Genomic DNA, 14401 nt, shown 5'->3' with positions numbered 1-14401 from the left:
TTTTAATAATAATTAATCTTTTAGCAAATCAAATGTAATCAAGGAATCATGGAAAAGTTTTATTGATGATAGACAACATGGATGATAATTAAATCTAAAGTATGAGTACAAGAGTGTGTGGGAATTTGAATAATCTGGAGATGCCTAAAAAAGGGAGAGAAAACTTTTACTGAGAGTGTTGATTAAAGTCAGCGGGTAATATCACTTATAATTATTTCCTAATATCAGACATAATTTATAGGAAGAAATAAAACGGGTGTAAAAGGTCATTGTGATGACACAGGGGATATGAGAGAGTTGGTTGGCAATTTCAACTAAAGCGGTTAAGCCATTGATGTGTAGCAGGTCTCTGCAGCTGTGTGTCACAAGCCAATAATACATCATCATGACATCTGCTTAGAAGGTGTAAGAGCATTAGACTATCAAACATCCTGGTGAGTGGCTCTAAAGCGTCTGTCTTCTGTAACATAAAGGTAGCAGCTTAAGTCAGTGGCAGTTTTTTATTATATACTGTATTTAAAGCGGATTCAGAAAGTATTCCAACCCCTTCATTTTCTACACATTTTACTGTGTTTTAGATTTAATTTTAAATAGATAACTTTACACTTTTGCCCATGTTTTCAGAAAGATTTGTAAATTTTATGATGGAACCAGGTTGTTAGCAAGTCCCAAACCTCCAAACACGATCACACAAAGAATCCCAGGTTCAAATTATGGTGTGTTTGTTGTACACAATACCTCAAAAAAGTTAACACAAACACAAATACAAATAATCTTTCCAAGCTCTCTCTCCAACAATTTCTCTCACCACCGCACTGCCCTCCTCCTGTCGAGTGTTGCTCCACGTTCTCCCAGCTCTGACTCGCGGTCCCTTTTATTGAGGACCTGGGAGTACTTCCAGTGCCAGGGTCACTGCCTGATGGAGGTACTTCTAAGTCACACGGAAGTCCCATAAATTGGGGAACGCATCTCCTGACAACACCCCTCTGCGGCACCCATGGTCCCTAGCAGGGCTGTATTGCTGGACTACATCTCCCAGCTTTCCCTGTTGGTTCTCAAATGGGCGTTGATACGGAGGGCTACCGCCATCTTGTGTCCTGTGGGAATAGCGTATCCACGGCGGCGTCTTTTATAACCGATGAGCTGTTTGGCCATCTCTTCTGACTGGAATGCCTATTTGCCTGCTCAGAACCTTCTGTCCCAGTAAGGAACCATCCCATTTCCTGGTTGGAATGACCATCCAAACCCTGTGACATTTACAATTTATTAAAAATTAGAAAACTGAAATCCCATTTTTTCTTGTTTCCTGCAGTTCTTTGGTCTTTATCAGACATAATTCTTAAGAGTTCAATGGTCTGATGAGACTAGATTATTGGACCGCAACCCCTCAGAGAGTGAGTCTCTGGTCTCATGCTCTCAGAGAACTTTAAATTTTATTTGGCAAACTCCATGTCAGCTGTCATATGCCTTTTAGTTATGAGTGGCTTCCATCTGCTGGAAAAGGGTGGAGTGCCCTCTCAGGGTTGGGAGCGAGATACTGCCTGAAGTGGAGGAGTTCAAGTATCTCTGGGTCTTGTTCATGAGTGTTAGAAGAATGGAGCGTGAGATCGATAGGCAGATCGGTGCGGCATCCGCAGTGATGTGGGCTCTGCATCGGTCTGTCGTGGTGAAAAAGGAACTGAGCTGTAAGGCAAAGCTCTCAATTTACCAGTCGATCTACGCTCCTACCCTCACCTATGGTCATGAGGTATGGGTAGTGACCGAAAGAACAAGATCACTAATACAAGCGGCTGAAATGAGTTTCCTCCACAGGGTGTCTGGGCTTTCCCTTAAAGACAGGGTGAGAAGCTCAGAGTAGAGCCGCTGCTCTTCCGCATCGAGAGGAGTCAGATGAGGTGGCTCGGGCATCTGATCAGGATGCCTCCTGGACGCTTCCCTGGTCAGGTGTTCCAGGCACGTCTAACCAGGAGGAGGCACCAGGGAAGACCCAGAACACGCTGGAAGGACTATGTCTCTTGGCTGGCCTGGGAACGCCTCGGGATTCCCCCAGAAGAGCTAGAAGTTCGGGGAGAGGGAAGTCTGGGCATCTCTGACCCGACCTCAGATAAAAGGAAGAGGATGGATGGATGGATAAAGAAAGATTAATAAATGACACAGTAAAATCTATCATATCAAAAGTAGGAAATATATTTGAAAAGAGACGTAAAAGGTTAGGAAATGTATTTGAAAAAGAGTCTTATTAAAAATATTTATGTAGAAAATGAAGGTCATGGAAGATGAGTCTTTTCAAGTCTGAGTGCAGAGCTGCTTCATACTGGTGTTCCTCGTCTCTGCTCTGCACTTCCATCTCTGCTCTGCACTTATCCCACACTTCTCAGTTCAGGTTGAATTATCAAGGATTACAAGAATAATCAAGAAGTTTTTGCCATTCTCATGCTAATTATCCCAGGTTTCATAAATTAGAAAATAAGTATTTATTCTCTTAAGATTCTAAAGGAATGATCTAAAAGAAACAGGGGTAAAAGCAGTAAAGATGCAGAATTTAAAATCAATCTGTAGCAGTCATTAAAAATATACACAGAGTGGGTTTAACATGAGTTTAAAAGATTTAGGAGACTCCACTTAAGTGAATGTGAAAAGGCGCAGCTTTTCTAATTGCTGGCTGTTTACTCAGGTGTTCTTATTGCTGGCAGGTTAATCCGTTTTAGCTCATTTTTACTAATATTTGTAGTACAAGTATTATTATTTAAAACACATTTCAATATTGTGAATTTTAAACATTAAAATCTACATTAGGCTTATTTTTTATGCCATATACATCAACATAGACCTCAGGGTTAATGTTTGCTGTGCACCATCTAGTGGAATGTATATGGATAAAATGCATTATAGTTGTCATTCCAACAGATGGCACTTCACAAACATTTGTAGTAATAAAATGCATAACAATAAATGTTTGTGATTCACCCAGATGGGCACAGATGCTTGTCCTTTTATTAACGTGGATAAGCTGACTTCTGTTAGTCAGTTTCTGTCTGTCGGACGTATTCAGCATTAATGTTGTCATTCCAGTCTATTCTTTGGGTTGCTATATCTCAGTTACATGCCATTTGGTACAAGATTCATCAAAGCAATGTTTGCTAATGTTTGTGATGCACCATCTGTTGGAATGGAAGAGACATAGTAACCAGATGGACACAAAGATACACTGACTCTTGTCCTTTTATTAAGATGGATGAGCTGATTTACCGTATGTCTCTCCAGCAGTTCCTGTCCGTTGGACATATTCAGCATTAGCATTTGCAGAGCAGTGTGTCCTTTAGTTTGCTGTGTCTCCATTACATGCAGTCTGGTAGGTCAAAGCAGTGATAATGTTTGGATAACAGAGAAATAGTGACTGGATAGACACATGGACAGGCAAACACAAGGGGGAGCTGTAAGGGAACGCTATCCCCACTTTGGGTGATTCCTCCTGGCCCAGAAGTGCTTGCCATGTGCAGTGCTTTGACCCTGGAAGTACTCCTGGGTCGGACATAAAAGATGCCACGTCATCTGCATCATGGAGTCGGAATCGAGATGAAGCTTAACGACTCCTCTCAGAGGAGACATAATGGGTGTCAGAGATCCTTTATAGGTTATTGGTGTAATGCTGGACTGATCTGTTGCCGTGTTAAGGTGCTGTTACAAAATAAATAACATTTTTAGTTTTTCTTGAACTCATGTGCAGCTGAGTTGTGTGTGTTGTAAATTAAGAAAATGTAAATAAAAGTAATAAATTTGGTCACAGATTGCCGGTGTTGTTTTTCGTCAGATAAGAATGTGTTTCCTGTTTACTTGTCTGCACTTAGAGACCATCATAGGTGGAGTTCTGACATTTCCATGGGCCCCTCACTGATTAGCAGTTGTCGTACACCTCGCCGTAGCTTCAGGAGGCTGATTTTCCTTCTTTTGCCTCTCCAGTTATTTTATTAGTGGTTGTGTTCTGCCATGGCGTGTAAGAAATGATGCTTTTAAAACAAATATAAAAGAATGGCCTGATCTTGTCACAACTTTTCAAATGTTCTAATATTCTGCACACAAGTGTGCTGAGTGTCTGATGGTGGCAAAGCTGACAGAAATCATCTTGTGTTGCATCAAATCATCAATGCTCCATTTCTGTCCACTTCATGCTTCAATTCACAACTTTCTACAAAAGATTTAAATTCAGCATACTGAAGACCACTGTCAGATATGACAATCTCAGCATTTTAGGGGAGGAGAGGGGGGAGTCTCAGCCCCCCAACACTGTAGGGTTATTGGAAGTAGCTGAGATCAAAGATGGGTGGGTAAAAACAATGGATCCTCACTCAGAATCAAAAATCCAGTAAAGTGGGTAAAAGCATCTTTTCCTAAGTGAAAAAATCCATTGTAAATCACCTCACCTGCATGTCTTTGGACTGTGGGAGGAAACCCACTCAGATACCATCAGAACATGCAAACTCCACGGAGGGATGACCCGGGACATGAACTCTGGTCCCCTTACTGCGAGGCAGCAGATCTTCCGCTGTGCCACCCTATGATGAAATGGCGCTGATTAATTAAATGGGCCACAGCAGGACAAGGTCTCCTTAAAAAAAAATGTATTCAAAAAATATAGCGTGAATAAAGTCTTCAAGTAAGCAGTGAAACCAAGCTGAAAGTGCACAATTAAACATCAACTTACATTTACAGGACAAGATTTTATTTCCACGAGAAATGGTATAAAGGCCCTAGATGTTACAAACAAAAGCATGAATTAATAAATCAGTATGAAAAGTAATGGATTATGATGTGTAGTGAATGTACACCACAAGTGGGACCTCCAAGATGCAATCAAGCGAAACTCCAGGCAGGTGATCTCCATTGAACTCATGATGGCACCACTAAGGATTTACGGCTGTCATATTTTAATATTTACACAAACTATTATTTTGTGTTTTATATTTGTAATTAAATTAGGGCACTTTGCAGAAATCTGCTTTCAGTCTAATATTAGAAAGTCTGCTGATCAGTGAAAACAAAGCCAAATGATGTATTGTTGTACCATAATACAAAGTGAGAACTGGCAAAGGGGTGTTATAAGCACTGTATGTAAACAAAGACCCCCCTAGGCTCCTGGGTAAAGCAGCACATTTACAGAAAATCAGGCCTTCTTCCAGGAAAAGCAGAGGATGTGGATTTCACTTTTTCTTTCACTTTGAGTCAGCTCTACTGGTACAAGGGCGGGGGTTTCCTGAGCTTCACAGACCTCGTCCCACCCTAATCTCACACAGGCTACATAATGAGACAGCAGCTCAGCCTCTGAGTGAAAACATCTTGGGGCATCACAGCAGGTCAGTGACCGGGGGTCTGAGGGGTCGTTGTGGTCAGACCTTTGAATTGCAGCCTTTGCTTTATCACATGCTGGCTGAGGTAGGACATCCAGCTGATGTCTGTAGGCAACACTTTAAGTTCTGGCTTTTTATTTTAATCTAAGCCCATATAGTCCTGGGGTGTCCAATTCAATTTTATGGAAGGGCAAAAATAACCCTTTATGTACTCAATGTGAGCGCCAAAAATAACAAAACAAATGTCCTGCAGAGAAGTGACTTATTAAACTTTGTTGTACTGGTTTGGACTCAAGCAGCCTTACTATGTTCAATTGTTATCCTGCTATTGTTATCCTGTTATTCCTTATGCCTCCATTCTTTTGGGCAGAAATCTGAGCAGGCTTACATGAAGTCAGCTCATTGCTATCTGGCTTGATGCCTTCTGCTACAGCCACTTGAATTTAGTATGAAGATGTTCATCACTGATGCATGATGTGTGCTTTGCTTTGTTGGGTCAAATCAGTGAAAACAACTCTTTAGAAAAACTATGCACTCAGAAACGACAGGAGCCGCATGAAGCTGGAAATACGTCACTGTGTCTGGAAGTGTGAAACAAAGATCGGAACAGGAGCCACCTGAGTCAATATGATTCCACCGTAATCTTTGGCACACATTCTGTAATGGAAAGGCTGCACCGAGCTATTTAGAGATCGGTGAGAAAAGATGGCAATGGACACGGATATCTAGCTGCAGTTGTGACTCCCACAGTCTCCATTTTAGGTGGAAGGCTTTAACGGCACTCTGCACCTCTGTAGTCTTAGATTCAGAGTACAGTCCTCACACAACAATGTAATGTTAAACAACATGTGACAGCTCCATGACATCCTTACTTTGGTCTCACACAAAAATTTATTTCTAACAGCTTAACAAATCTCTCGAATGTGCCACCACAACTTTGCCCAATGCACATCTGTGTAGAAAGGTGCATCAGTGTGATGTTTATTCACAAACGTAAATGGTGAAAATGTAATAAAATTCTGATTACTTGCCTGCCGTGCATTTGCTAGGGCCGTACATAATAATTACAGTTTGAAACTCAATTGCCAGTGCAATTATTTCTATTTACTGTATAGTGTGTGGATGTGCATACACTGTATGTTATTAATATTCCTCTACTGCAGGGGCCATCAACTCGGCTCTAGTCCTGGAGGTCCGCAGTGGCTACAGGTTTTTGCTTTATCCAAATTTTTCATTAGAACCCATTTATTTACTACTAAAGCAATAAGCTTTTTCAGGCTTTTAGTTAACTCATTTGATACGATTCAGAACCCTTAATTGCTTAATTAGTTTTAATCCTTTGTATCCGTGCTAATTAAATGGACTACAAATCCCAGCAGGTTTGGGAGCACTTTGCCTTTGGGCAGCTTTAGGTGTTGCCAGGGGTTTGCTGGGGGAAATAAGGTATGGCTGTGACGATGCGCGTTCCGCTTCATGCTCCCATCTCCTTTTTGGGAGCTCTTGAACCCGACACCGTCGGTAATGTAACCAGATGAGCTGGAAAATTAGGTCACAAAGAAACAAGGGGATGGTGCAAAAAGGTGCAAAGTTAAAACAAAACCAAAACTGTGTTCAAAACAAGTGCAGAGTTCAAAACGTTATTAAATAAATAATCCATAAAAACCAGGTAAAATTCAGACCTTTAAAAACAAGGCAAAAACGAGATTAAAATTCTGCAGACGACATTGGAGTCGCATCAGCCAAGTTCTGCTCCTTCCCAGTCTCTCCAGCTCACCTAAGGTATGCTCAGCGGGAGAAACTTCAGCCACCGTGGTCCTCATTCTACCGACCCCCGTCATGGCTGCCTCTGCTGGTGTCTGCCTGACCGCTCGGGGTCCGTTGTCCTCCCGTCTTCCTTCTCGTACAAAGTTGTCCCTTGGATCCCTAGGGTGCACTCCTCCGCGATTATACCTACTCTTCTGAAAACCTCAGTAGGAGCGATCCTGTCCCATGAGCGCTGATCACTCGCTCTCTCTGGGACCCCTAACCGCGCTGACCTTTCTCTTTCATAGCTGTCTGGGTCGTCCACTCTCTTTTCCCCACCTGCTGCTCTTGCTCTCCAAGCCTTTTTTTTTCTTGTCTTCCGTCTTCCTTCCTCCGCCCTCACGCTTCTCCTATTTATCATGGGGACGGGGCTCAGGTGTGGTGATTAGCAGCTCCCGGCATCAATTACAAATACAGGCGATTCCTCACCTGTGCACTTAAGCGAGGAAACGCCCGCATCACACAGCATCCGAGAACTGCTCCTGCCACACTACCATGCCCCCTCTTTAAGCCACGAGTGCGGCGATTATTAATTTAAAAACTGGGCTTTTATTCTGAGCCATGGACCCGCTATATCACAATGGCGTAGACTTTAAAAGTGAGCCAGAAGAAGCTGGCAGCTTCGTGATCGTCTAAGTCTACTTGTTTCAATATTTCATCCTCAATCAGATTACAATCTAGATTTACATTCTTTTCCTGTTCCTGCTTGTTTTTGTGATTTCATGTTGGTTGGTTACGCCTTCATCTGGGGAGCACTAGCTCCCAATCACTTCAAGTCTTCACATAACAAGTGGAACTCGGTAGGACAAAATTTTCCTAACATTTAGGAGGCTGTTAACTTGATTATTATCGCTCCTCTCTGTGGAACTGGAGAGCTTGTGGGCTGTATCGAGTGTTTACCGTTCGCCCTTTTGTGTTTAGTGTTTTGTTGGGTTTGATTTGTTCAGTGTTAGTTATATCATTATCGTTGTTGGGGAAATGGTTGGGATTTGTGTGTGTGTTGTTTGTTAATTTTTTTTTTTACCTTCATTACTTTTTATTGATTTTCTGAATATTTGGTTTATGTGTCTCTGTCCGTGAGTGTATGAGCTGGTCCAGGCTGGGTGCATTCCTGGGGTCTTCAAAATAAAATTTACAAATCACTGTTTAACAGCGGTGTAAACCTGAGTGTCCATTGTTTCCATTGAAACCTCAGTACATGCATCATAAAGTGTGTGTGTTAACAAAATGTTTTGAAATAAATGAGGAAAAAGGAAAGGAACAAGAGGTACAAATCTGTTCCAGGTAACAAAACATATCGATGATGTCCTCAGAAAATGAAAAATCTACAATGTGATAAAGATTTATATTAGAAGAATGAAGGCTCCATCAACCTATAGAATTAAACACCAACTTTTATGATCTGATAGGCCTGCCTTCTAATTACAAAACTGGTTGGAACGAAAACCCCCAGGACTGGAGTTGAGGACCCTGCTCGACGGTATTTCTATGTACCTTCTGCTGACACTTTCCAAAGCACAACGTGAATAATGAAGGATGTTTACTAATTTAGATTAATTCTGAAGTAACAAAATTGAACTTTTACATGAGTAGTTTGTCATATACTTTTACTTAGTAAATATTTGCCTAAGTTTTAAACCTTCTACTAGAATTTTTCAGTACTCTTTATCCCCTGATATTTCAGGTGTCTCAAACCTGCCACAGTCTTGTGTTCAGTTATAATGGTGAATAAATACGACCCAAACTAACACACAGCCCATACAATTGCCCACAGATCCCTCTTGTATGTTGTCCATTTCTGTACAAACACAGTCAAGTTCTGGCTGGCATAGGCCACTGCTTTCTTTGTGCCATCCTCTGCCACCACTGCCCTGCACAGTAAGAAAGCAATGCCACAGTACAGAGGAAAAGTGGATGGTTAACATCAGCCATTACAATCTCTGACTCATTCAATGCAGACAGTTATATGATGCTGACATTTGTCCTGAAGGGATCTTTCCAACTACAGAAACTATAATAAAAAAAAAAACAAGCATTCTTCTCAGGTGGACTGCAGTGACAGTCTTTGGGACTGTGACCATAATGGTTTTTTAATTTAATATTATTCATACTTGTATTTCTGTTTATTTTAGTATATATATATATATATATATATATATATATATATATATATATATATATATATATATATACAGTGGAACCTCGGTTCACGAACGCCTTGGTACACAAACAACTCGGTTCACGACCAAAAAGTTTGCCAAACTTTTGCCTCGGTTCACGACCACACCCTAGGTATACGAACAAGCCAGTTTCCCTTTCAGTTTGTGCGCGCTGATGATTTCCGCACCTGTTGCATTGTTCTCGGTCAGACGTGAACTGCTGAACTGCTGCAATGTAAGAGAGAGAGAGAGAGAGAGCAGGCAGGCTCGTGTGCTGATGAGAGAGAGAGCGCGTGCAGCTGAGAGCGAGCCTGTACGTGCAGCTGAGTAGGGAGCCTGGGTGTTTGTCAGTGTTATTCAATGTTTTTACATTAGTTTACTATTACACTGTGCATTCTATGGTGTAATTAACTATGTGCTTAAAAATATTAAAAAAAATATATTTACATACAGTTCGTATGGTCTGGAACGGATTAATTGTATTTACATACAATCCTATGGGGGAAATTGCTTCGGTTCACGACCAATTCGGTTTACGACCAGAGGTTTGGAACGAATTATACAGTACAGTATAATCTCAGATTAGATTATACTTTTTTTGTTCCCAAACCTATGGCACAATCTAAGCAGGCCTGACCTCATCTTACTGCCACCTTCAAGCCTGTATTGACCATAGCAGCTCTCTCTGTTATCCAAGCCAGAAGTTTTATTGTGTGTGGGGTTGGGAGGTTGCTGTTTGTTTTAATCATATTTTATGTACATTTATAATTATTGTGGCCAATAGGGGGTACTCCAGCTCGCTAACACCCGTTGCAAATGCTTGGACACAAGTATATAAGCATGACAAGAGGATCTTTATTGTGTTAAACTTTTAGAGGAAAGAGTTTCCCGCACCACAATCTCAGTCCAAAGCAGTAAGCACACAGCAACTCTGTGTCTTTCACTTCTCTTCTAGGTCACTGCCTCCTCCAGCCCTTTTTTCCCAACTCTGGATCCTTGAGCAGTGGCAGTCAGCTCCTTTTAAGCACTTTGGGTATACTGAAGCCATAGTTTGGAAATACTTCCAGGTGAGGTAAGAGGCTGACAAAGTAGGACTCCTCAGGCCCCGCAGCATTCCCCAGCGGCACCCACAGAACACAAAAGGGCTGAGTCGAATAACTCCAATTCCCATGGTGCCATGTGGGAATGTGTGGCACCGCTGTAATCCAGGAGAGCTGCCATCTGGCGGTCAGGGGGAAATAGTGTCCTGTGTATGCCATCTCCCCCTATATATTGTGGTCACCAGGGGGTTTTCCAACTCCCCAAACATCCAAAATACACAGGCACAGACACAAGTTAAAAGGAGCAGAGTTTTTCTTGTGGGAAACTCTTTAAACCAAGCATTTCCCACCACCACAGCAACAAGCACAATAAGCCCTGTATAACACGCAATAACTCTTCATTTCTCTCTTGGACACAGGTCACTGCCTCTTCCACTCCTCCCTGCAAGCACTGTACACCTTCCTCCCAAATTTGGCTCCTCCATTTGAGGCAGACAGCTCATTTGATGTCCCCCAGGAGTACTTCCTGTGCTCCACAGACATGGTATGAAATCACTTCTGAAACCCAATGAAGTAGCGCTCCACCATCCCTGCAGCACCACCTGGTGGCACCCACGGAACCCAACAGGGCTGACTCGAAGAACTCCATATCCCATGCTGCTCTATGGTAATCTGAGGCACCACTGCAACCCAAGATGGCTGCTATCTAGTGCTCCAGTGGAGATAATGCCCTGTGCATGCTCTCTCACCCGGTTCTTCCATTCTGAGGGCATCTCGGCTGGGTAAGGACGTGGGCTGTCCCTCACAATATATATACATAGTAGGTGTCAGGAAGAAAGAATAGGCATCCCGGCCAGGATAAAGGAAGGATTCATACCTGGCCATGCAGCCATAACAGAAGGATTGGGTGAAAGGGCCCATCGGGAGCAGTTCATTTAACCGTACAGTAGGTGTCAGTTTTCTTCAGAGATAAACCTGATCAGAACACCTGCAGAGTGGCATTGGAGCTGGAGTCTGGGGATGCAGCCCTATCTGGGTCTTTGAGGACTGCCAGGGGGCGTTGCTAGGGGAGGACTGCCTTGGTTTCTGAATGACCCACAAGTGCTCCAGATGACTTCAGCAGGAGACCAGAACTGGTTCTCTGGTCAACTTTAAAAGAAAGGCTGTTGCCTCACCTAAATTGAGTCAGAGTTAGGAGGCAGTGGGGAATGCTCTTTTGGAGCAGGAAGGAGGATTGTGTATGGTGTATTTTGCTGGTGATTGTATGCAGGAAGGCAATTTGTCAAATAAAAATTCTTTATTTGATCTTGGAAGTGTGTTGGATATTGCTATTTTGGTGGTTTTGGGCTCAGTGGCGCCCCCTAGTGGTTACTATATATTGTATCTATATAAGAGAAAATGGTTGGCTGGTTGATTGGTTGCACCACAATTTTTTTCATTACCAAAAATCATATTACCAACACTTTAATTTGCCTAACAGTGCACTGCTTTTTTGGATAGATTGAGTGATCACATGATGTACAATTTTTCTTATGAATATTATTCTGTTTCTGTCAAATCAATATCTTTTTACAAGATCTTTATTCTTTGTTGTTCAGCATTTCCCAGAATGTGTGTGACAATCTCTACCTGAACACCATGTTCTGGCAGCTCCTTGTCGGCTCTCCTAAATTCTGGTGAAGTTAGCAGTACTCTCCTAAATTAGGAAAATTTATTAATTGCTTTTACTCCTCCTTAAGAGTAGCTCAAAATTAGCTTGAAAATTTTCAGCAACTTAGGACTGTTTTCCTACTCTTGATAAATACAGGCACTGATTCTGTTCCAATTCACTCTTAAACCTAATGTCCTTGACATTTCCCTGATGTTGTCCTTAATTAGTTCTATCAGTGAGATAAAGGAGTGGATGTATGAGTACAACTTGTCTCTGAATACAGAACAATCACCAATGCTATTTATTGTGGGAATGATGAGACCATAGCAAGATTCTGTCACTTTTTAACTAAATTGGAATCAACATTAATTTTACTGAATCAGCGAAAGGACAATAGCATGTTCTTTAAATAAAACACATAACAAAAATATCCAAACCATGTTTTTTCCATCTTAAAATGTCAAACAATTATAACATTTCCTAATTATTGAGGATACTGAGAAATTACTTCATGCATTATTTTCTAGTAAGGATGACTACTGCAATGTGATACTCACTTGCTGCTCAAATGGTGCTATAGGCAGCTTTCAGCTCATTCAAAATGCTGCCACAAGAATTATTACAAAAACAAGATAGATAGATAGATAGATAGATAGATAGATAGATAGATAGATAGATAGATAGATAGATAGATAGATAGATAGATAGATAGATAGATAGATAGATATTTTATTAATCCCCAAGGGGAAATTCACTTACTCCAGCAGCAGCATACTGATAAAAAACAATATTAAGTTAAAGAGTGATAACAATGCAGGTATACAGACAGACAATAACTTTGTATAATGTTAACGTTTACGTGGAAGAGTCGCATAGTGTGGGGTCTCCTCAGTCTGTCAGTGGAGCAGGAAGGTGTCATCAGTCTGTTGCTGAAGCTGCTCCTCTGTCTGGAGATGATCCGGTTCAGTGGATGCAGTGGATTCTCCATGATTATTGCAGTGTAGGCAGGTTTTTATGCATAGTATTGAAAAAAAAAAAAAACAGTCATGGCTAAATGAAAAGCCTGAGCCACTTGTTGGGGCAGTCCTGGTCTACATAGACAATGAGCAAGCTTTGGTTTGAAACCACAGTTCTGTAGCTATGAGGAGTAAGAAACATCCATGTTGTATAGAAACCAACAGAAGGATGCTCTAGCTGTTTAAAATGACATGAAGCAATTTAATTTGGAGGATTCTCATTTTTACTTATCATTGCACATGTATGTTAATTTTCCCTTAAAGGTGAGTGATATGGTAAGCAATAAGGTGTGTGATTCTGAGGAGATTACATGCGGCTGAAATCTAACGTGGTTTGTGCCCTTCAGAATGAAAACAGTTAGCATTTACCTTTTTAATTAAAGGCGAGCTTTTAAGCCTGAGAAATCACCCCGTAAATGCACAGTAAGTCAGTATGATCAAGGGGGGGGGGGGGGGTTGTATAGTTTAATCATTGTTTATATGTCCTTCTGAATTTGGCATATGCTGGGTTTATGTCCAAGTGTCTGTTGATGGTGTTTTCATCTGATAGCCAAGACTCGGCCAACTCTCTGGCGCTTTTTGTACTGGCCTTAAATTTTACTTTTACGTTGTCCCAGTTGAATGTGTGTCCTGTCGATTTAGTATGTGCATATATCAAGGATAGTGCGTCCTTTTTTCTGACGGCGTTGCGATGTTCCTGTACACGTGTTGAGATTTTTTTTGACGTTTGTCCTATGTATACAGCTGAGCAAGAATTGCATGGAATACAGTAATCCCTCCTCCATCGCGGGGGTTGCGTTCCAGAGCCACCCGCGAAATAAGAAAATCCGCGAAGTAGAAACCATATGTTTATATGGTTATTTTTAGAATGTCATGCTTGGGTCACAGATTTGCGCAGAAACACAGGAGGTTGTAGAGAGACAGGAACGTTATTCAAACACTGCAAACAAACATTTGTCTCTTTTTCAAAAGTTTAAACTGTGCTCCATGACAAGACAGAGATGACAGTTCTGTCTCACAATTAAAAGAATGCAAACATATCTTCCTCTTCAAAGGTAACAGAGAGTAAAGCAAACAAATCAATAGGGCTGCTTTTAAGTATGCGAAGCACCGCGGCACAAAGCTGTTGAAGGCGGCAGCTCACACCCCCTCCGTCAGGAGCAGAGAGAGAGAGAGAGAGAGAAACGAAGTCAAAAATCAATACGTGCCCTTTGAGCTTTTAAGTATGCGAAGCACCGTGCAGCATACTTAAAAGCTGCACACAGAAGGTAGCAACGTGAAGATAATCTTTCAGCATTTTTAGATGAGCGTCCGTATCGTCTAGGTGTGCGAACAGCCCCCCTGCTCACACCCCCTACGTCAGGATCACAGATAGTCAGCGCAAGAG

General features: G+C 41.7%; 2 protein-coding genes across 2 annotated transcripts in view; one reads left to right on the top strand and one right to left on the bottom strand.

Annotated features, from left to right (window-relative positions):
- The window catches only part of LOC127529379 (uncharacterized), a 773396-nt gene that overhangs the window by 399269 nt on the left and 359726 nt on the right, over window positions 1-14401 (bottom strand). The window lies entirely within an intron of this gene.
- LOC114658707 (interferon-induced protein 44-like) overlaps window positions 5245-14401 on the top strand; it is a 55538-nt gene continuing 46381 nt past the window's right edge. Inside the window, exon 1 of the mRNA XM_028810744.2 lies at window positions 5245-5351. The gene's annotated coding sequence lies outside the window, so the exon portion shown is untranslated. The remainder of the gene's footprint in view (window positions 5352-14401) is intronic.

The sequence above is a fragment of the Erpetoichthys calabaricus genome, chromosome 10, assembly GCF_900747795.2.
Source record: "Erpetoichthys calabaricus chromosome 10, fErpCal1.3, whole genome shotgun sequence".
NCBI classification, from domain to species: Eukaryota; Metazoa; Chordata; class Cladistia; order Polypteriformes; family Polypteridae; genus Erpetoichthys; species Erpetoichthys calabaricus.
Note: the sequence above shows the minus strand (reverse complement) of the source record. Positions and strands in the feature narration are given on the sequence as shown.